The sequence below is a fragment of the Zootermopsis nevadensis genome, unplaced genomic scaffold, assembly GCF_977971745.1.
Source record: "Zootermopsis nevadensis isolate Lab colony 2312 unplaced genomic scaffold, Znev_1.0 Znev_ptg000030l, whole genome shotgun sequence".
NCBI lineage: Eukaryota > Metazoa > Arthropoda > Insecta > Blattodea > Termopsidae > Zootermopsis > Zootermopsis nevadensis.
In genome coordinates, this window is record NW_028259162.1 from 1,979,651 (window position 1) to 2,003,830 (window position 24,180).

A 24,180-nucleotide genomic window follows, 5' to 3' on the forward strand; every position below is an offset into this window, starting at 1 on the left:
TATCGTAAAACCAACCATACCAGAAACGCCTGGAGATGAGGGCGACGCGTTCCTCAGAAGCGCTTGTTAACCGTGTACAAAGCGTCACAACCCAGACAACGGCCAATTTCACAGCAAATTTCTTATTCATTAACATCAGTCGCACTTCAGGAAAATACATCTGAGAGATTCCTTACGTGTAAGAGAATTAACCGCTTGTGATACACGAATCGTTTTAATGGGGGAAAACTAAATTACATTTCATAGACTGTAATTACGAACGGAATAAAATAATTTAATTCTTAAAACTCAAAAAAAAAAAAAAAAATCTGTAAATGTCTCTCTAAATGTGTCAGAATATGATTAATGAGATGCAATAGCTGATTTTCTGGTAATTTAACAATGCTGTATCAACTTTAGAATTATATGAGGAGTGGAAATATTATTTCATTTTGCAGCGGAAGAAATTTCGATTAAACCGATGACTACATTTTTTTTTTTAATTTTCATATCTGGAAGCTTATAAAGAATTTCAGTTTCATACATATCTGGCCGAGATTCAAACCGAGTACCTCCTCACTCAATTGCTCGAGTTTCTTTTTAACTTCCCCATCCCCTTCCAAAAAAAAAAAATTGGCGACTGAAAGAATAACAGTTTTTACTCTGTACAGGTAAATTTTGTATTTTGTTACTACACCTTCCGATGCGATTGAAAAACTTAGAGTAAAAGAAACAAACAGAGAAATATTTAAAGAAATCTAAATTACGGAAGAGACAAAAGAACAAGGAGAGATACAATTAAGAGGGTGAAACATAAGACGAATGAAACAAAGGAAGAAAGGGTAAATTTAAAGATACAAACAGAAGAATAAAATTAATAAAAAAAGGAATAAGTGGACGAATGAACATCCGCGATTCATGAATATTTCTCACGGTAACAGTGCTGCCAACATTCTACGTCTAAAAAGAATTAATAACTCACAGCTGTCTAGTTTGGGGACAGTCGACGACAGAACCTGGGTCCGGTGCAAGAGTCGATCCCATTGAACCGTCGCGTCTGACATTCCGGTCTCACTCGTTGGTAAAATCACAGCCATCGCCATTCTGTGACACTTTTACAGCGCCGTGGAAAAAATTCGCGACTTTTATTGTTTTTAGGTGGATTTTCTGCGCTGTCCGTCCTTAAATCAAGCGTTGATTACTGCTATCTGCACGCTGGCATTATTCAGATGCCAATTATTCCGGACGCTTCGAAACCCGACAGTAATGACAAAACGACGAAACTAGCGACACAAAGCCTCTTCTACATTTTGGAGCATTAATGTCTTTTTAATATCCTGCGATATTTACGCCAGCAACAGTAATCAATGTCAACTCCAGAACTTAAATCGATCACTAAAATGTCCGCCTTCTTCAACCATCAAACATGTACAAACACTATTATAAGACGACTATCATAAAATATCCCATGATAATTTGTACATTTCCACCCAACTTCCATTCAAGAGGTCCCCATTCGACTCTTCTATCAGTTAAATATTTCCATTACCATGACTGATGATGAGCCGGGATAGCTCGGTAAGTATAGTGACTGGAAGACCGGGGTTCGATCCCCGACGGGGGCAGAGGATTTTTCCTCTAGCCTCTGCGTCCAGACCGGCTCTGGGGCCCACCCAGCCTCCTGTCCAGTGGGTACCGGGGTCCTTTCCCGGGGGTAAAGCCGGCCGGGGCGTGATGCTGACCACTCACCCCCCATCTAGTGCCGAGGTCAAGGAAGAGAGGAGCTATACCTCCACTCCCCCCAAACGCCTACATGGCGTATAGTGGGACAAACTTTACTTTTACCATGACTGATGTACAGCCACGGTGGTCTAGCGGTTAGAACGCTGGCCTTGTAATCCTGGGGTCTCGGGTTCGATTCCCGGCGGTGCCCGAATTTATAACTTGTGTTGGGCAAGGCCGTGGTCTAGGCAACACGGAGTTTTCCTCCGTGGCATCCCAACAATTACTCCATTCACACACAGAAGAAGGCAATGGCAAACCACTTCTGGATCATCTGCCAAGAACGTATATGAACAGGTCCCAGTCCGAGAAAAGGATGGAAGGATCCTGTTCATATGGACCTGACCTGTCCTCAGACAGAACACTAAATAAATAATAATGACCGATGTATTTCGCAGTCTGTTTAAGATTCTGTATAAAACAGCAGGAAATCTTAAGTGAACACTTCCGCCCCAATTCGCCAAACACCAGAAATAGTGAAATATGTTTAAGGTGTTTCCTTCTCTAATTACTTCCTGTTCAAGTCTTTTGTCAGTAGAAACTCATAAATACAATTTGTGGACAAAATCAGCAGTAACTGAATGTTAAATTAGGCGGTACATATAATTACCACTGTGCTTTAAATATTTAAGTATAGAGAATTCAACTGTCCGGCGTATGAGTTGGGGACAGAGGGGCGGACACGCGGCTCGCTGTTAGGATTCTGACAGGAAAAGAACGCACGGCGTCACGTGTCAACTGTCAATTGTCCTCGAATCTCCAGTGGCTGATACTGAGAAGAAAAATAAATACCAACTGTTTCCGGTCGCCTTGACAACGCCACCCGTCTGTCAATCTTAACTTTGTTTAAAAGAGAACAGTTTCCTAAGTTCTAACTCAGAAACTCCTTCTTCCATAATTCTACTTAGCATTTTCCCCTTAATGAAAAATGACAGCATGATTACGTTCCGAAACAATACTTTGAAAGACGCAAGCGACGCAATGTGATGCCCCAAGCAACTTTTCTATATAATTAGCTCGTATTATGTTACTCTAACTTATATACGTATAGAAATAAAGGACTGTCTGACGATAAGTGTGCTGGTTAGTGGAAACGAGACACGAGCGTTCCAGTGTTTATAAGGGTCGAACCAGGGACAAGAGATTTACATCCTGAGACAAGGGATTACATTATAGCAACGACGACAGAGTTTATGGGAATTCTAAGTTGGTAAATATTTCAGGGGATTAAATAATTTAATTTCAGGCTAACCACGGCGCTGAGTAGAATACGCGGATACACGTGACAGGATGTAACATACAGAAAATTACACAATGATGAGATGGAATAAACTTTAAAGGAACAAAATAAGCCTCTCTCTCACCAGCGATAAGATAGTTAAGCTGCTGTATTTCATTATTTTCTTATGTTATCCTGAATGCGATGGTCTACCGGAGCATTAAAAATCCACACAAGCCTATATTTTGAACATTTCGATTTCCAATAGGTTGTTTTAAAATACGCGGGTGACAAAACTGACGCATCGCTCCGTGTAGGCGTAGGTTTTGTCATGTGACTCAAGAATAATTTGTTATATCTCGCCACATGAATCATACATTTGTATCTTCCACACTGCACATTTGAAACGGCATCAGTTTATTTGTATAAGAAGTGTTTATAAGGAACTGTCGATGTGTACGATGATCCAGCATTAAGACGTCTGTCAAGTCTGTCCGACAGGATGTTAAAAACATGGTTCCCTTTCGACGAGAAATACTAAACTTTTAAAGCACATGTCGGTTCGCGATACAGTTCAACTTTTTTGTCATGGCTGCTAAACTGCGCATACATAAAGTAGGTGTCAGCGATGTAGCGGGATCTGTTTATCTCTGAATAATGTAAATACATGAATAAATGTGACGCAGTGTAACTAATTTATCCGGCAAATGATCGCCAACAGTGGGTAACCCAGTCAAAGTTGGAGCCGGATACATACAGAACACGTAGGTGGAGACGGTGATGGAATAATTTACGGACACTGAGTAGCAAGTATGAAAGTTTCTAAACTAACTGACCTGAAATCTGGTACAAGCCGCTGATGCCGCCACGAGGAAAACTATGGGGGAATCTAATTACGATGGAAGTCATCAACTGAATTAACATCACTCGCACGTGAATGACCTCTACGTGGTGATGATGTGTTTAATGCAACACGTGTTAAGACCCGTAGTTCAGGCGACTAGATACTAAACGTCCCTCGCCCCTTGGTTTTATCTCCCTAAGGATATTTCGCGACGAAAACAAAAACAAGATCTCATTATATGACTGTCTCCATCCATCTTTTATTTCTTTTCTCGTGAAGTCCGAATATTTACCTTAAAACTGCTCGTTTCTCTCGTTCACCGAAAGAGACAATGTTTCACACAAAAAAGACGTAAAGGAATTGTTTAATATGCCTTCATCTTTAGTGTTAGGGCAGTATCTACATAGAATAATTTTAAATCTAATAACAAACATCTAAAAATTTGCTAGTACTTTTGACAGCTGGAAGGGAATATTCGCGTCTTTGTTTTATGTGGAATTTCAATCGTTCACATTTCATGTCTTAGACAGAAATGCAGTCGGTTGAATAAATTAACAGCTATTCTGCGTATTTTCCGAGTCTGGAACACACGTTTTACACCTCGGTTCATTTATTTAACTAGAACAATTGAAGTGACGTAATAAAACTTCATCTTTATGTACACTTGTCACTCGTGACTTTCTCAAACCTAACAATTTTTTTTTTTCCAACTTTCTGACAGCCGAATTTAAGTATGTAAGACTTGAGGTTCTCACAGCGGTGAATATGAAGATTTCTGTCTTCTGGGTTATTGCGCTGTGTAGTCTGGTCGATGTTAACCAACGTTTCAGAGGTCATACTGCCTCCGTCATCAGGGCGATGAATATTCATCGCCCTGATGACGGAGGCAGTATGACCTCTGAAACGTTGGTTAACATCGACCAGACTACACAGCGCAATAACCCAGAAGACAGAAATCTTCGAATTTAAGTATCTTCTGCGTTATTAGGATTGAGATCCTAGGTAGCAGGATCCAGGATCCTATCCTCACATAACAACAAAATAATTCACCTCAAGGATTATAGTGAATCTGATTTTAGCTGTTCGGATGATTAATTTCACTGTCTATTGAATAATTACAACACGCAGTGATTTGTACTCAGTCTCTGACGTTCAGTTAGAATAAAAAAAAATTAAAATATAACATCACAATTGCTGGGGCTGTTAAAGATTATTAGTTGGACACCGACAGATTGAATTGTGGCGTGTCATTCGAGCTCGAGATAATGGGAGCATTATCGCACAGAATTAAACCGAATTTCAATGTCGTGGTTAAAAATACTTCAGTTACTGGCAGCGCTGAAGCGATGAAGCATGAGTGCCGCAGGGGTGGACAAATACTGGTAGGCCACGTCTTAATTAGAAAACACGACAACCCCTGTTCTTTGCATCTGAGTCTTAGAGTGGCTAAACATTAGAACAGCCGATTATAACCCTGTTCAAGATACTGATGAAGATGACTGTCATCAGGACGATCATGTCGCTGATGATAAAGGCAACAAGGACTTCTGAAACGTCGGTACACGGCGCCACAACCGAGAAGACCGCCATCTTCAGACTCGCCGCTTGAGAAACTCAAATCCTACAAGGTACTGATGTTTCTCTATGAGAAAGAATGGGGGAAGATAAAGACGGAGAAGACGGAGAAAATTAAGGACAATATGGAGAGAATGATGTAGACAAAGAATGAGAGAATATTAAGAAAATAAGGGCGAACGCTGGTAATAAGACGCTAAAGACAGCTAACGATGGAACTAATTGATCGAGGGCGTCTGATAACAGGGCACTGAGGACAATGTCTGAACCCAACAGAGAGAGTAAGCAAGAGAAATGACGAGCGTTACAATTTGTATTTTTCGCTACGTAGCTGTAGATTTAAGAATAACATTAAAATGTATCTTAAAGAAATAACGTCAATATAAACAATTTATTCATGTGACTCACGAAAGAATCCAGTGGATGACTATAATGAATCTCGGGGTTCCATAAAAGGCGATGAATATCTTGACCAGCCAAATGACTATCAGCTTCACCAGAACTGTTTCGTTCTATAGAGGTAGGTCGCGTTTGCAGAGCTGAGATAAATAATTAATTATACATAGAGGTTTGACACTTATATGGTAACACGAAAATAACTTTAAATAAAATAATTCCGAATATTAATCAAATACGATTCCGTGATGTAACTCAAGAGAGAAAGAGGGGAAAAATGATAACTAATTAGATTAGCAAAGCATATTTCTGAGGTGTTATTAGAGAAACAGTGAAACAAGAACACAAGAAAAACATTAAACATTTATTGAATAAATAATAGCACGGAACAAAAGAATACGTAATAATTTCTGAAAACACATCAATAAATTAATGCAGTGACGTATAAATGAATAACCTGATTAAAGGATAGATCGAGAAACAAACTGACGAATAACAGCGTTCCTAAGAATAAGGATACAGTAAAATGTTTATAATTAACCTCTTTGCGCTGTTGCCTTCCCCAATTATCATTAATGGAAAATGATCTGACATACGCAGACATGCTTCATTGCATCCTAAAGCGACTCCCACACACTTCGTTATTTTGATTTCCGTCACGACGTCAGGCGTTCAAAAGAAAATCCTTGGAAGCGAACCAACGAGCTCCTGTGAGCGCGGGAAGCGCGATTTGACCTTTGTTCTGGGCGGGGGCAGCTGTAGCCATGGCAACTTGTTGCGTCTTTATCCCTCCGCGCCGCTACCCGCAATACACGTGCCCGGGCCACAGTTTTATATTGGCACTACCGTCCTCTTTGTTATTTCAGTGACGGTAAAAGGACACCGACCTGGTTCGACTGGGCTCACAAAAACGACTTCTGATGCTTGACAAAAGTACTCGAGTGTCCAGTAACTAAATATCCAGTTAAATGTATAACTAACAAAATAGCCGGCCAAATGTTTCGCTGTCTGAACAGCAAACTAACAAAGTAACTTGGAAGATGTAGGATTCGAGGTTTCCGCGGCCCTGAAGATGGAGGCAGGAAGGACCTATGAAACGTCGGGAAACTTCTACCAGACTACACGGCGAAACAACCCAGAAAACAGCCATCTTCAAATTCAATCTTTGAGCTGAAAGTTTTTATCATGGTGTGACAATAAGTCATCTTACCTTCTCGAGATAATCTTTACCACATGTACCCACTTTGTCTCTTAGTACTGAAGTGACTTAAAATGATCCCGACCCAATCAATCAACTATACATTTCACTTGTTAAAACTCCAGAATAAAACTTTATTTTTTAAACACGACACTAAAGCTCACACATCGTACATAGTAATCACATACGTTAAGTTGGACCATTCTGTCACAGGGTGCCACAAAACACCTAAGACTCATTTCAATATTAATCACCTTTTAGTATTATTCAGTCCCTCAAGTTTCGTATTTACAAACGAGATATTCAATAAAATGAAAGTTCAAATTTCATGTCTGTCCCTTCGCGCTACACGTCCCACCAATCTCAATATCCTTCACTCTTTCATTCTGTCCCATTCATCCTTGTCTTCTGTTTCACATATTTATTTCCTCGCTGATAACAATCCCCCCCCTCCCCATTTTCATCCAATCACGTACACTCCCTCTATTTTACTGTTGTCCCAGTTCCACGGGCCGTATGCAGATGTCACCAGTTGAATAGTGAACCGTTAGATTGATTGAGGTGTACATTGTGATAGTCTGTTGTTACAGCAAATGCTTTAACACGACGCCTGACTCCCGTCAACGTCACTTCATTGTTCAACGCGTCAACGCGTTTGGTTTTAAACCCCTAGCGCTCTGGATCGAATCCCAGCTTGATACAGCGGCCCATTTTTAAGGTAATGTTTTCTGTATTCAGTGAATTTAATGACACGAAAACATTTTGGATAAAACATAAGGAAAACTGAGCTACTTTTGTAGTGGATCCCGAACATTTAATAAATCTAACGCAAAGTCCAATATTGGACACAATTTTGACATGTATAATTTGGAGAATTTGTGTGAATTAAAAGTTAATTTACGCTGAATTGTCTTTGGTCCAGATGCTGTACCTCAAAGACGGTGAGAAGTTGCGAGATGAAGCACGCTTGAAAAAGACGATAAATTCATGCAGAAATCTGAACTTAAGAGATCACTTGGAAGACCAATGCGTATACAGGAGGATAATATTAAAATGGAATTTCAAGAAATAGGGTGGAAGAGTGCAGACAAGGTTATTTCGCCATCTGAGAAGGATCACTGGCAAACTCAGATTCACTGAAAGAGAATGATCTCTTCATGTCTTCAAATAACCTACGTTGCTGTGTTACGTAACTTACAGACTGCTTTATATGTTGTAAGTGATACTTTCGTTGTTTGGATATTTACATGTCATGCACGTGGTACATTTTTGCGTACATATAACGATTTGTCTGATAGAGAAACTATATGAAAAGTGAGATATAAGACCAGGAATAATATTTATCACGAACTTTCAGCACTGATTAACCAAACTTTGCCGTACATTCGTCGATTTTACCTCGATTTTCCGAGGAAATATGACAGAAGATCAGTCCTAATGGCGTCTTGCGCGATTACTGTGGACGACGCATCTTGAACACCCTGTGATAGCACTTGTTAAGTTTTGAAGTGACCACTTTAAACTATCAAGTCACAGAGAAATATTGGCACATTACTCCCAGGGCCAAAGATCAGACCTACTTGTCTAGAACAGACTCCTGCTTCATTTTTCAATTATAAAGTTGTGGAGGGCTCATTTTCCACTCGACAGCATTTCCTGTTATCCGTAAATGGCGTGACGTTTACAAAAGTGAGTTGTGCGGCCAATTGGGCTGCTCTGTGCCTGGGAGCAGTATCACTCCGCGGGAATCCTTTCCGTCCGGAGGGTCTGAGGTTCGAATCTGCCTTTTAATGAAAGTACCGAACGAGTGACGACATCGCTAACCTACGTTTTAGATACGGTGTTTCGTCTGTCCTCCTGTTTGTGTTTAATAACCCTGAATCACATGAACGGGTTTAATACCCTTGGTACTTATAATCAGCAAGCGGATTATGCAACACGGACGGAAACATTTCGAAATACATTAAACACGTTGATCCGACAACCCAAACCGGCCGGAGGCACTTACATCTTGGTTTGCTTGAACTGCTTATTTTACTAGTTTACTAATTAATCAGCCAATTCAGTTTTACAGACTGCTACCTAGCTAATTAGTTAATCAGACATTAGATCTTCTGTTTGTCAGATAGTTAATTAAAAATATAGTTTGACAGACATTTACGTAATTTATTCCTATCCCAGTTATCTCGCTAACTAGTTAGGAAGGCAGGCACGTTGATGTTTAATTACGCAGTTTAAGGCTGTAACACACACGTTATAAGTTTTGTGTTTTGGGGTAGTAATTAAATGAGGCTTACTTGTATAAAACGTTAGCAAAAAGTATAGTGTTCTAGCTATTAACATGCCTAATTGGATATCCTAATGGAATGAGGAAAACTAATTTATTAAAACATAAAATCGCCTGCCTCTTGTTTAGACCTCAAATTTATTTACCTTTGCAATAGTTATTACAAATTTATCAGACAGATGGGAGCAGAGTTGAGACTTTTGATGCATATAGACAGAAAAAAACAAGAGAGAAAGAATAAGAAATTAAAATCTGACAACTTCCATTTTAAGAGTGAATGAATCCCAAATAAACTTCTAAGCATAAAAATAAAAGGAAAACGCCCAACAGGAAGACCAAGATTGAAATGGAAACAACAGGTTAGGAATAATGTCACACGCACAGAAGGAACAAAGGAAATGAGAATAAACTGAAGATGAGCTGTGGGACGACAGAGTTGGATCCTGAGATTTAGCTGTCAGGCGAGTCACATCAAGTGAAAACGTCTTAGGTGTTGGAGGAGGAAGAAGAATAAGAAGAAGATTGTGTACGAGGGAGAGATCGGGAAACACTCAGTGACGCCATTCGGAGTCGAGGTGGTAAACCAGTCTTGACCAACACTGTCTCATACGAAACTACATGAACCCATCAACTGATACAGCGATCTGAAAAAAACGACCACTCAATCATTATGAGAGTGCCTTAGATGTAAGTTTGTTTCCAGTCCACTGCGCTGTTAATATTCCAACTCGGAGCCTGCCTGAGCTCCTACCAGCCCTTTACAGGATTAGCGTCTTTTCCCCTTGCAAAAAGCCTTTCATAACGTAAATTTATTTGCTTTTAAGTCTGTTTTCAGACTGCTTTTAATTGTTTAACGCCTAAATAGAACAAAACTACTCTCCAAGGACTGAACTTTTAATTTATGTTGTAAAATTTCTCCATTATTTATTCATTCATTCACTTCTTTGTCCACGGGGACCAGAATACCGAAAATAAATGGGAACCCACACTTTAAAGTTCAAAACAGTTCATTACCATCTACTGGAACCTTTCATTCTCTCTACTTCTAGTTCTCCCAAGTGGTCCCTTCCCCCTCATAAGAACATGGGATGAACCACGTTACTCCAGACGTTACAATATGACAATTATGCAAAGTTTTCATTTAATCGTAAACATCCTATACCACATCATAGCTCCTCATCATTCTTCTAACGAAAATACAATATAAAAAAAGCTGCCTCGGACTCACGGAGGCGTTACACCTTGCAAATTGCTATTTATGGAAATTCATGCAATGAAAAATAAATGTAAACCTCCCGCAGTGCCCCCCCCCACCCCCCTGACTGTGCCCCATATAGCTCACCAGATATATTTGTGATCATACACTGAGGACTATAAAATGTGGCCCGTTTTCTTAAAATAAGACATCGTGAATCGCTCCTTTTCAATGTCAGCAGCACACGACGGAGAATTTGAAAGTTCAGCTAACGGTTGACCCAGCCTTGCCGTATTTAACGATCCCGTTTCAGCTGCAGAAGTCATATAAACATACCACAACGTCGGTAAGACAGCACGACATAAAAGATGAGTTCACTAATGAAAGGAACGAACATTAGAGACTTGGAGGAGAATAGGGAAAGAGAGAGAGAGAGAAAAGAGAACGAGAGCAAAGAAAGGAAGAAGGGAAAAGGTAAAAAAGATAATAAATAACGGGGAAAGGAAAAAGACGAACATGCAAATAGACATAAAGAAAGAAAGAAAGAATGGAAGGAATTAGGGAAATGAAATTTTATTTATTTTATTTAGTGTTCTGTCTGAGGACAGGTCCATATGAACAGGATCCTTCCATCCTTTTCTCGGACTGGGACCTGTTCATATACGTTCTTGGCAGATGATCCAGAAGTGGTTTGCCATTGCCTTCTTCTGTGTGTGAATGGAGTAATTGTTGGGATGCCACGGAGGAAAACTCCGTGTTGCCTAGACCACGGCCTTGCCCAACACAAGTTATAAATTAGGGTAAGAAAAATAAGGGGCGAAGAAATGAGGCAATAAAGAAGAGGGAAGAAAGACGAAGATAAGAAATCCAGAAGATAGACAGACACCTCCACAGATCTAAGGATGGATCGGGCAGTACTGGACGACCTCGGAGCGACCTGAGTAGACTTCCGGGACCGTCGAGCATCCCTTCACTCCTGTGCCTACCGGGGGTGAAGTGGCTGGAGCGTGAAGCTGTATTCATCTCAGTCTAATTAAGATTAAGAATGATCTTGCACACGGACAACAGAAGAGGAAGCCAGGGGCCCGATCATGCCAAAGCAACAAGCGCTATTCAGCGTCATGACACTACTGACGTCTTCGACGCGAAAGGCGTCGTTTAATTTCACGGAATCTTCAACCCGAGTCTGAAGACAAACTAGAAATTGTTTTAAGTTGAACCACCTGCAAAGTTTAGGTAGCAGACATCCTACATGAAAACGGCTGGCAGTCATAAAAATTATGGTAATAGCATTAACTTTTGAAGCGGAGCAGAAAAGTGAAGTCTCTCAACAGGGAGGAAACGACAGATCCTACCACAAAGTTTCTGTCAACTTTTAGAACTTCGCGGACGGAAGATCGCAGGTTTAAAATTTTGGAATAAGAAGGACATAGGTCTAAGGTACACGGAAATGCATTTGTTTTCAGACGCGTGGCGGTTATAAATATGTCGGAAAACTCGAGATGAGACAAACTTAGATACCTAGACGAAGATGTATAAAAATTATTAAAATGTGTCTTGAAGTAACAGGACGCGTGAAGTTGTGGACTGTCCAACGATACTAAACATGTCGGTGTCTTTAAAACGTCGAAATTTTCTGAACAGGAAAAGAGCCATTTTAAATTTAAAAACTGCTTACTGTAGAGTCAGTCACTTTATACGTGACGCGAGACACCAAACATTACAACGAAATTTTGATTCAGAATAAAAATACAGCAAAATTAAATTAATTAAATGTAAATTTTGAAGGAATTTTCGGAGAACTGCGAATGGAAAGTATACAACACTTTCAAGCCACGCATGAGACTTTCGTGGAGTGACACGGAGAGATAAAATGCGAAGTGGAAATATTGCAGAAAAATTGCGAATAACCAAACAAGACGGAAATAGCACGTAGTAAGAATATAACGTCTTTTAACATCCACTATAAACTAGACCTTAGTCACCCCCCCCCAAAAAAAAATTGCAGAGTGCATTAACCAGCTGATCTTTGTAACGGTGAAGTGTTGTGTTTTCTCTGCGGTACGGACTGGATTCTTTAAATATTACTTAGACGAGCTTCGGCTTCAAAGGGTCAAAGGAAAGTATGTGCTGAAGTTCTTTCAAGTACTTCCTCCTGTAACACAACCCACACAAGGCTGAAGACCCCTCTGGAGTATAAGAGCTTTGAAATGCCACACGCGTTTGTCTCCACTTATCATCTGCCACTGTTTAATTTGCAGTGACTTGAGAAAGGTCGGCACCCCGCCAAGCCAGAGTGGGAGACCCCTTGTCTTGTAGGTTAACCCCCCCCCCAGATTCCTCCCTAACACCTCCGCAGCTAAATTGTAGGTGTCTCGTGGATGTTTTCAGTGTTAAGCTGATTTATTTATTTCCTTCTTTATCCCTTTCATTCTTGCCTTCCTTTTATCTTCTTCCTTATTTCCTCCTTTCTCATTTGCTTGTTTCTCTCCCTATTCGCCCCTCACCCTGTTTCTTAATTTTTTTCTGTTTAGTCGGTAAGTCAGATTACTTAACTACGTTGTAGGATTTCAGGTTCTCACGGCGGTGAGTACGAAGTGGCTGTCCTCTGCGTTATAAAGCCGTGAAGTCTGGTAGAAGTTTACTGTCGCTTCATGGCCTTGACGATGGAGACGGCAGAGACCTGTGAGACGTCCGTAAACTTCTACGAGGGTACACGGCGCTACAATCCAGAAGACAGGCATCCTCGTACTTAACTACGATAATTAAATTTTAATGTCCCAAGACAAGAAGTTCTGAGACGAATTTATGACACCCCCTCCTCTTCCCTTCTCGCTTTAGAATCAAAATTCTGTGCGCATTTATTTTGTCCCCCTCCAATTTAACCCGTCTTCATTTTATCATCCCAATAACATATGTTGAAGCGCACACATTATGGAGTACCTCATTATATAATTTTCTGCGCCCTCCTGTCACTTCGTCATTCTTCTGTCCAAATATTTTCTGAAACAATAACCCGCTTAACATGGTCTAAAATTATAAAACGTTCGTATTAGTGTGTTATTACCAAAGTATGTCAAAGCGACAGCTGTAATATGTAAAAAACAAAGTCTAAGAAAGATCTCACCGCAAGAAAAACTACCCATGTTTCTTTTCACTTTTTTCACACAGTGTACGAAATTAATAATCCTGTGAGTCCCAACATTTCATCTTCAAAAATACTGCAAATATAACGAAAAATATGTTTAATGTTATTAGCATTACAGCGAGAACGTACTAGGAAGTTTCCATTTTTGTTACGCTGTTAAACTGCCTAAAATCTGAGAGACCAACACGTAAGAATAGCCCAGAAGCTGATTAGCATATTCATATCACCAGTATTCTGAGCAAATCAACCCAGAACAATCGGTGCTAACAGTCCACTGCGGGTGAGTAGCGCGGTATTAGCGAAGATCACTAACATGTCTCGGGTGAGGGTATTTATGGTAGTGATACCCCACGAGTTCAGCAACAGGTATCAACAACATCAGCAGCTTTCAGTGGGTACTTTACGCTTGGGAAGTTAGATAAATCTCCAAGTCCATTCACAAACACAACACAAGTGTTCAGCTTACAGTATTTACCTTAGAGACGATGCCCTTAAGAAGTTCTGAAACGAAGATGATAATCTCCTGAGGACGTACAACACAAGCATCAGTAGGGTACTTACCCTAGTACGGTCCACGTGTAATAATTCCGAGGTGATCTGTCGATCCGTGTCGCCGTGCGAGGCTGAGGTTGGCGGGCAACTGCTGTACCATCGTCCCAGCTGCGACGCCGGCCGTCGGCGGACCCCCCCCCCCCCCCCTCTCCGACCAGCGCCTCGCTCCGCCCCTTTAAACCCGAAGCTCGTCTAAACAATATTTAAAAATTCAGTCCGTACCGCGAAGAAAACACCACACTTCACCATTACAAAGATCAACTGGTTAACGCTGTTTAAGGAAATAATCGCTGTTTACAGTGAGAATCATAGTTCGTCTAAATTACATTTAAGAATTCAGACCGTACCGCGAAAAAAACACGACACTTCACCATTACAAAGATTAACTGGTTAACGCTGTTTAAGGAAATAATCGCTGTTTACGATGAGACTCATACGAAACCCATAGATAACAAAACTAAGAATTAACGATGGTAAATGCAGGAGGTACATATAGTTACCACTCGGTTTTAACGGGTTAACCGTGTCAATACCGAATATAACTCGGCAGTGAAGGCCTGCTGTCATTATGGCCCCTCTGTCTACCGCATTAAATTATACTTTAATGACGGTCATGTAACTGTACTTACCCGTAACTTAACAACCAACACACGAAAACAACAAAACACTTGTTCATACGACTAGAACAAGTTAGGATATATACGCAATTTTTTAACGTGCGTCACAATTCGACGTTTTACCTTCAAGAATGGGCGAGAACCCTCCCACCCGCCCACTTCGAAAGGCAGAAACGCGCGTAGGTGGTCTTCGGAGGAAATCTGTCAGGCAACGCGACCTGGAGTCACCTGGAGGAGGGAAGGAGGAGGCACAACCCCCACTCATTCTTGACCTCAGCACTAGATGGGGTCAGCGTCACACCCATGCGGAGCTTTAACCCCAGGAAAGGACACCCCCTCCCCCCGGTATCCACTGAACAGGATGCTGGGTGTGCCCAAGAGATGGTTTTGAAGCAGAGGATAGAAGAAACATCTGTTACCCCCGCCGGGGATAGAACCACGATCGTGGAGTCTGTAGGCAGTCAGACGCTATACTGACTGTCGTCGGATTGTGAGCAAAACTGGAATGCGCCTACACATTTTAATATTATTCCCTCCAGTCGGACTGTGTTCCGTGAAGTATGATGTGGGTGGAACATGTTTGGAGAACGCGTGTGGGATACGAGAAATTTATAAACAATTCGTCCTATTCGAGGAGAGAACACGGCGGAAGTTTATAAGTATATGGCAGAGAAAATATTAAGATTTATTTGACAGAATGATATATGGGGGCTCTGGACTGAATTAAACTGGATTTGGATAAAGAGTCCAGCGGCGGGATCTCCTGAAAAAGGTACAATATTTCAGCCCTGAAGATGGAAATACGAAATTTATCCGAAAGTTTGAAATCGACACGGCGTCACAACCCATAAGAGCAACATTTCATTGCCGTCGGGTTTGAAAAAAAGGCGGTAAATTTAAAGAGTACCTGAGTAAATACAAGATTCTCCACAAGAACTCTTGCTACAAAGAACTATATTTCGCTGACCCCTGATATTCATTTACATTACATGCGCATACATTATTCCAGAAACAGCCACACTAAGCCTACAAATTACACGGAGTTTTCCTCCGGGGGCTTCTTCCCCGGTTTCTCCGTGGCATCCCAACAATTACTCCATTCACACACAGAAGAAGGCAATGGCAAACCACTTCTGGATCATCTGCCAAGAACGTATATGAACAGGTCCCAGTCCGAGAAAAGGATGGGAGGATCCTGTTCATATGGACCTGTCGTCAGACAGAACACTAAACAAATAAAAATAGAAAAGATATAATCGTGTTTCTCCGTCCTCATTTTTTCGGCTCTAAAATATTTTCCTTAGCAGTTTACCCTCAGAATCTTACAGTAACAAACTATTTAGGTCCTCTGAACCTACGTGAAGCAAATTCCAGCAAAACACATACAAAACCTTTTTTTCCAGCTTTCATAAACGGTCGCTAGGCAACGTGATTCTTGCGTCTGTGAGCGTAACCTGCAGCCGGGATGGGATCGGCCCTTAAAGGGGTGGAGATTTCAGGACTGGACTCTGTAGGTCGCGGGTTCGATACGGCAAGGAACATGAATATTTGGTTGTTTTCTATATATGTAAATGCTTATGAGAGAATTAAATCGTATGACGTTCATGAAACTTGGTATGGACTTTATGCTATTGGAAGGTTATCGTGCAAAGTGGGACTGGGACAGGTTCCTCTCCACGTCCTTCGGTTTTCCTCTGTCACTACCATTCCAATGTTACTTCATATTCACTCATGTATCATCCTAGGGATAAGGAAGGCGCCCGTTCAAAATACAATTCCACAGAGACAGAGTCTCACCCGATGACAACGCGATCTAGCCACATCTGTTCGGACTGTGTTGATTTTTCAATTAGTCTCGTGTCTTCTAAAATACATTTTCTTCTTCATAAGATCTAAATTCTATGTCCTGAAATTCTTATTAAAATCTGATACATAGATTTAAGTTTAATTTAGAGACTGCACTGAACCGATTAAATCTCAGATTTATTTCATCCATCACTTTGCAATTGTTCCTGTATCCCAACATGAAATTCAATCTAAACACGTGATAAAGTACAGTCACGGTCATATGACAACCGCACTAAAACACAATTTCCTTACGCTGCGTTAATTTTAATAGCTACATCGTTCAACAAATAACATAAAAATATATTTATTTACGTAATATTTTAGTATGATGTAAACTAACAAAATGGCGGCCACGGTAACTTTATATCATTATCCGGAATCCAAACGATGGCCGCCAAACTCGAGTGAAACACGTTATACCACCATGTCAAGATCCGACTTAACCCTTTGAAGCCGAAGATCGTCTGAATATTATTTATGAATTCAGTCCGTACCGCGAAGAAAACACTACACCTCACCATTACGAAAATCAGCTGGTTAACCCTTTGAAGCCGAAGCTCGTCTTCATAATATTTACGAATCCAGACCGTACCGCGAAGAAAACACTTCACTTAACCATTAGAAGTCGAATCAGGCGGTACCACATAAGATTTAACAAAAGAACATCCCGGGCAAAGCCTTAAACTGAGCGTGTGGGCAAAGTATATTATGTAGAATTTGAGGTTCTCAATGCAGTAAGTACGAATATGGCTGTTCTGGGTTGTAGTGCAGTGTGGTCTGGTAGAAGTTTACCATCGTTTCAGGGGGTCCTTGGTGCCCCCATCATCAGGACGAGCGTCGAGCTACAACCCGACAGTCATATTCGAGGCATGTCGTGTTTCGGGAGAAGAATTTTAATTATTCCACGTGTTTAAAACATAACAATTTTAAATTATCTGCCTCGTGTAATTTCACGAGCCTCTAGTCTGCAGTGACACATATTTCAAAAAAGTTTTAATAACCCCGAGATTACATTTTTGCTCATTTCGCCACAGGCCAGCTTCAACGTACAGAAACACGGCTTCAACTTTTAACACTCAAGATTCATTCTTTAAATGTCGCCTTTAATGAAGACTGCTCAGGAACAGAAACGGGATTCGCACAGCGTAAAATGCACGTCATTAAAGACTGCAGTACAATTCGCCCACGTATAACGTTTCTTATTTCAAGAATAATTGAGTAGATAAAGGTTATTAAGGTTTTCAATTTAAGTGGCAGCTCCAATTATCCCTTTAGACCGAAATATTTTCATTTGCTAGTTTAACTGAGATGTGCTGCCTAGCACAGGTAGTGAAATGAATGAATGAATGAATCGGTGAATAACATAGGAGGTGATGACAGTGTAAATTCGAAAATAGAACGATGCACAGACGAATGAAGATAAATGATAAATAAGTAAAGAATGCCCACAGAAGAACCCAAAGATTAGATAATTAACATACTTGATTAGTTAGAGTCCTAGTTAGTTTGTTAGTTATTTATTTAGCTTGTTAAATATGTAAACTAATTAACTGGCTAAGTAGCTTGTTAGCTATTTGATTAATAAAGTTTTTAATTACTTGGTTAACTACCTATTAAGTTAGTTAGCCCATAAGTTAATTATTTACGTCATTAAATACTTGTTACCTAGGATTTCATTCGCAGTTTTTTTTAACAGTTCTTCACAAAAACAGGTACATATTAAAAAACGATACATAAGTGTAACGATGCGTCGATAAAGCTGTTCTCACGTTTCGTCGTATTTGTCCCTGGAGAAAGTTATCTAACTACCCTGAAATATTTCATGCGCCGTCAAACTCATCCGTGTATAATCAACTACAGAAGTGCCAATATTCCAAGGCTAGTAAAAAGTTTTAAAAAAAAAGTCGAAGACTGCACGAGATGCGAAAGCAAACTATTGGCTTTTTCCAATAACTGTTAATTAGCTGTGCTGGATGCACTGAACCGACTCCAAAATTCGAAACTGCCAATTACAGAAAAAAGGTCAATAGCATCTGTAGGCCTCCTCTCTCTCTCTCTCTCTCTCTCTCTCCCGAGCAAAGTACAACTTCGGCGTCAGAGGATGATCCGCTCCGAATGTTGAAAGTTTTCCAACGTTTCGGTAAAGACTGCAGCTGCCATCTTCAGGGTAAACAATTATTTAATCAGTTTGTCATTTGGTTAATTATATACAAAAAAAAAATTTTAATAGCGCAATTCCTGCCTACGTGTTTCCAAAACACTGTACTTACTTGATCGTAATTGTGTGTGTTGAAGATGAATTTGAAAGAATATACATCGTTATCCACGAGGGATAATTTTCCCATAATGATAGCTCCCAAATAAGTTTATATCGCCCTGATGATGGAGGCAGCAAGGACTTCTGAAACGTCGGTAAACTTGTACCAGACTACACGTAGCAACAACCCAGAAGACAGACACCCTCAAGTTTATATTTAATCACGTAGCAGTTGGGAGACTAGAGTCATGAAACTTACATAACAGGTTTGATGCCCGGCGTTCAAACTACATATTTTCATATTACTGATTTAATACGCGGCAAATATACAGACTCAAACAGAAACAATCAGAAATGTAATTTTATTTTAGTGCTCATAAGAAATCACCATTTAAAACAAAGCGTGAATTCTGGAGTAACTTCAGTTTACATAATGTACAAATAAACACCCCCATTAAAATTCGTAATATTAATTCTGTGTCCGCTTTATTCTATTTTCTTTTTGTATTTTAAAAAAATTCGTATAAAATTATCGCATTCTGACCATCACAATGGCAACCATATTCAGCCACGTTATCACAGGAATTAACCCTTTGAAGCCGAAGCTCGTATAAATATTACGTAAGAACTCAGTCCGAACCGCGAAGAAAACACTACACTTCACCATTACAAAGATCGACTGGTTAAATGAGACCTGATAAATCCTGGATACAGAAGACACGAACAAAATCAGAAGAAAAAATGTAAAATCTGAAGAAAGAAAGAAACGTGAAGAGTCGAGAGAGAAAGACGATAAGTCGCCAATTGTGTGCGAGGTTAAAGTACAAAAACCACTAGGACAGATCGGACACAGCCGACCTGCGGCGGTTGCCTACCAACCAGGCGCTGCTTCGCCTTCTAACCCATAATTGCATCATCTGCGCAGACGACGAGATTTTAACCGTCATAACGCGATTAGGGATGCGTGCATTAAACACAGCCCAACCTTCGCCCGCGAATTTCATCCCATAAGAAGCAACTCCATTCGAGAGTAACATGACTTTACCGATTTTTTTTTAAAAAAAAATAAACCTGTCTCTGTGCTGAAGAGCTCTACGCCATGAAGACGTATAAGGAAACGGAGTTAAGGCTCCATGCATTCTTACCCTCGGGAGTGGGGGGGGGAAGAGATCTCCTCCGGTACCCACTCAATGGCGGGGTAGGCGATCCCCAGAGGCGGTCTGGACGTGGTAGTGAATATTTATTATTATTATTATTTATTATTGACTGCAAATGGGTTTATACCCGGTGGCAGTGTCCTACAATAACATACAAAACAATGAGACAGAACAAAACAATAAACAAAAGGACACAACAAAAACAATATGACACACAAACAATGAGATACATCAACACAATGAGACAGAACAAAACAATAAACAAAAGGACACAACAAAAACAATAAGACACAATAAACAATGAGATACATCAACACAGAGACAGAACAAAACAATAAACAAAAGGACACAACAAAAACAATAAGACACAATAAACAATGAGATACAACACAGAGACAGAACAAAACAATAAAAAAGGACACAACAAAAACAATAAGACACAATAAACAATGAGATACATCAACACAGAGACAGAACAAAACAATAAAAAAAGGACACAACAAAAACAATATGACACACAAACAATGAGATACATCAACACAATGAGACAGAACAAAACAATAAACAAAAGGACACAACAAAAACAATAAGACACAATAAACAATGAGATACATCAACACAGAGACAGAACAAAACAATAAAAAAAGGACACAACAAAAACAATATGACACACAAACAATGAGATACATCAACACAATGAGACAGAACAAAACAATAAACAAAAGGACACAACAAAAACAATAAGACACAATAAACAATGAGATACATCAACACAGAGACAGAACAAAACAATCGGCCGAATGTCCCTACCACTATCGTGTTCAGGAACGTCCGCTACTGGAACTTATCTTGAGCCACCTAAATCCATTCCACACTGAATTTAAGACATCTGAATGTATTCTGCGTTTAATTCTATGTCTTCTTTCTTTCAGATCTTTCGAGACGTAATTTCGTATCAATATCTCATCTGACCTCGCGCAGACAGAAAGATGGAGTTCTTTAAAACTGCAAATGTAACCTGGAACTTGTTTTATTATTAATATATAAATAGATTATCAATCTTCCTTTGAGGTATAATAGCGTCTTGAACCAGACACACGCGCCATGAACCTTTCCTAGAACTTTCTCTGGATCTGTTGAGGGTGGATGATCGTCTGTTTCAGTTCTGGTACATTTTAGGTAATCAGCTCGTGGTCTGTAAACGTACTTTATTGCTTTTAACTTTAATTTCCTTTCCTGCGCTGTTTCTGTTCTGATAGCAACGATCCATTAAGTCTCAACTGCCGATAAATATATTTCATAGGTACTTCTGTCATCCGGAATATGTACATTAGTGGGATGACCCCCACTGCTCCAGCGCTAATACTGCAACAAGCGAGCACAGAGCTGGTTCGGATCGCCGACGGTTAACCGGATATCCTGACCGATCCCTTGCGTGATTTTCCTGTCTCCAATGTAATTATGATTTTGTATTTTAAAACATATAGCAGTTTCTCCCTCTCTAATAACAATCACGTTCCAAACAAATCAATTATTTTAAGTAAGACTTGAGGTTCTCACAGCGGTGAGTATGAAGATATCCGTCTTCTGGGTTATTGCGCTGTGTAGTCTGGTCGATGTTAACCAACGTTTCAGAGGTCATACTGCCTCCGTCATCAGGGCGATGAAGATTTCTGTCTTCTGGGTTGTTGCGCTGTGTAGTCTGGTCGATGTTAACCAACGTTTCAGAGGTCATACTGCCTCCATCATCAGGGCGATGAGTATGAAGATTTCTGTCTTCTGGGTTGTTGCGCTGTGTAGTCTGGTCGATGTTAACCAACGTTTCAGAGGTCAGACTGCCTCCGTCATCAGGGCGGAGGCAGTATGACCTCTGAAACGTTGGTTAACATCAACCAGACTACACAGCGCAACAACCCAGAAGACAGAAATCTTCATACTCTGATGACGGAGGCAGTATGACCTCTGAAACGTTGGTAAACATCTACCAGACTACACAGCGCAACAACCCAGAAGACAGAAATCTTCATACTCTGATGACGGAGGCAGTATGACCTCTGAAACGTTGGTTAACATCGACCAGACTACACAGCGCAACAATCCAGAAGACGGATATCTCCAATTATTTTAACTTTCTACAGCTGAAACAGCAGTTAGATAACTTATCAATCAGTCTACTTAGTTCCTTCGTCATTTAGTAATTCACTTCGTTACGCAATCTGTTGCATGAGATTTGAAGTTATCAACTCGGAAAAGTTGGTGTGTTGTTCTGGGTGCGAGGTCGTACACATGTGTAGGTGTCATTATCAACGTTTCGAAGGAGAAAATCGCCTCCATCTTCAGGACGAAATGAGTCAAATTTGGGATGTGAAGCGTCATATGGCGGGGGGACTGTTTTCTGTGTTTGAGGTCGCACGTGCTCTCAGTGCCCACGGAGCAAATCGATCCTTATTAGGGTCTGCGGTGGAGTTTAACTTTTCATGGCTTCACACCACCTTCTTCCTGTCACTTTTATTTCTATTCCCTTTGGCCGTCTTCCGCGCCCTTTACACCCCCCATCTTGATTCACTTTATCGTCAACGTGGAGGGGATATTTTCCTCCGAAACGTCTGTAATCACCAAAAGACTACACTTTGTCACAACCCAGAAGACCACAATCAACTATAAATTACCTGTTTATTCAGTTAATCATTCAGCCACACAATTATGTATATGTTATTAAATCATTTACTTAGTTATTGAATAAGATGACTGTCAAGTTATTCAGCAAGCATCTTAAAGCGTAAGACGGTTAAATAATCAGTCATTCAGCAAATCAGTAGTAAATCATTTAATCAATAAGTCACGTGGTCAGTTACTCGATCACGCATTTAGCCAGTCAGTCGTTTAGTAATTACACATTTATTCAATCGGTCATTCAGATTGGTAAGACCTTCACTACCTAAGTCATTCAGCAAGTCATTCAAGCGCCCCTGCCTCGTCTATCCGTCTTATCTTTTCGACGTATTAAGACCAACAACTCGCAACTAAGAAATGATTTCAATATTTTCTGCGAGCTTCTTTACATGGGTGACATTTATTACCCTGAGACTCACTTAAAACGCAGGCCCGAAATAAGGCAGTTATCAATCAAACATTACTATAAACCCTTTTTGAAAAGTCGCCTTGTTTTATTTCTGTTTGTAGCACCGTGTATAATTGCACGCGTCGCTGAGGAAAAATAATAAACTTTGTAATGTTTCATGTCATCCAGATCTAAATCTCTTCCCTTCCTGTCTCCTCTCTGAAACACTAAATATTAAAAACACACAGTTTCGGAAACTGGATCTGTGATCGAGATTAGCCTCTTCATTTTACCTGATGACCGAAACAGAACCATTTTCCGAAATGTTGCGTGTAGCTGAATGTCATACGATGGACAAAGTCCAGAAAAACTAAAGCCTAAAATGCACAAATCAAAAATTGTACTTATTGTTCCATACGGGTGCAAAACTTGGTATCTCGTCCCGAGATGAGTTAGTCGTAATTTTAATCCTTCAAAGCAAATCGGCGACCACATGTATCACCTACTTTAACATCCAATAACTGTAAAGTATGCCCACAAAGTGTGTTAATGTTAATTACGATCGGAAATAATTCCCCAAAATATCTAAAGTACTCACTTTATCACGATTAATTCTGAATCTGAATAAAAGAGACGGCATGATCATTGTATTGAAACGAAAACACCACATCTCATAAAACCGAGTTTAAAATCGCACATCAACAAAGTGAAGTCTTACTATCAAATTTCATCGAAATCCGTCAATCACTTTCGGAGATCGGGTGCAAAAAAACATGATGACCCCGTCAAGCGCATATTTCATACACATTGTGTAAACAACACTGTTTACAGTCCGACCATTGTTTACATCAACACATCGAATCGGTACTGTAATAGCTCAAGGGCAACTTTCTCTACAACTTAGGACGCCTGAAGAGCCCTCGAGGCCGACGAGGCTGATTAATTGAATGTTCGCTAGTACCAAGTGCTTCCGGCAGGGAGACGCTGTCTCCCACCCTCATTGCACTTCAGAACCAACCTCCAATAATGTATTTCATTGGCTTTTTCTTCTTTGCCCTGTCTTAC

General features: G+C 40.3%; 1 protein-coding gene across 5 annotated transcripts in view; it reads right to left on the reverse strand.

Annotated features, from left to right (window-relative positions):
- The window catches only part of LOC110827816 (potassium voltage-gated channel protein Shaw), a 90,660-nt gene that overhangs the window by 64,250 nt on the left and 2,230 nt on the right, over positions 1 to 24,180 (reverse strand). For 2 of the 5 annotated variants that reach the window (XM_087358616.1, XM_022059858.2), the window contains exon 1: positions 14,185 to 14,316. The exons of the other annotated variants lie outside the window; for them this stretch is intronic. The gene's annotated coding sequence lies outside the window, so the exon portion shown is untranslated. Of the gene's footprint in view, positions 1 to 14,184; positions 14,317 to 24,180 lie in introns of those variants that run through there. 5 annotated transcript variants of the gene reach the window in all.